The sequence below is a fragment of the Solanum stenotomum genome, unplaced genomic scaffold (assembly GCF_019186545.1).
Source record: "Solanum stenotomum isolate F172 unplaced genomic scaffold, ASM1918654v1 scaffold34601, whole genome shotgun sequence".
NCBI classification, from domain to species: domain Eukaryota; kingdom Viridiplantae; phylum Streptophyta; class Magnoliopsida; order Solanales; family Solanaceae; genus Solanum; species Solanum stenotomum.
Genome location: NW_026033034.1, coordinates 1 through 201, shown reverse-complemented (window position 1 = coordinate 201; position 201 = coordinate 1). Strand labels below are relative to the sequence as shown.

Here is a 201-nt window from a genome sequence, read left to right as displayed (position 1 = left end):
TACACGACCAAATTTCGACAAAAAGGAGCGATGCAACACGAGGACTTCCCAGGGGGTCACACATCCTAGTACTACTCTCACCCAAGCACGCTTAACTTCGGAGTTCTGATGGGATCCGGTGCGTTAGTGCTGGTATGATCGCATCCATCATTCATAGCACTTTAAATTCTACTGAACACCTCCTTCCTCCCAACGCCCTAG

The 201-nt window shown here is 49.3% G+C and overlaps 1 non-coding gene across 1 annotated transcript; it reads right to left on the bottom strand.

Annotated features, from left to right (window-relative positions):
- Positions 1-27: 27 nt before the first annotated feature.
- LOC125852391 (5S ribosomal RNA) lies at positions 28-146 on the bottom strand. Its single transcript, XR_007445015.1, has one exon. It is a non-coding gene; the product is annotated as a 5S ribosomal RNA (ribosomal RNA).
- Positions 147-201: the final 55 nt, after the last annotated feature.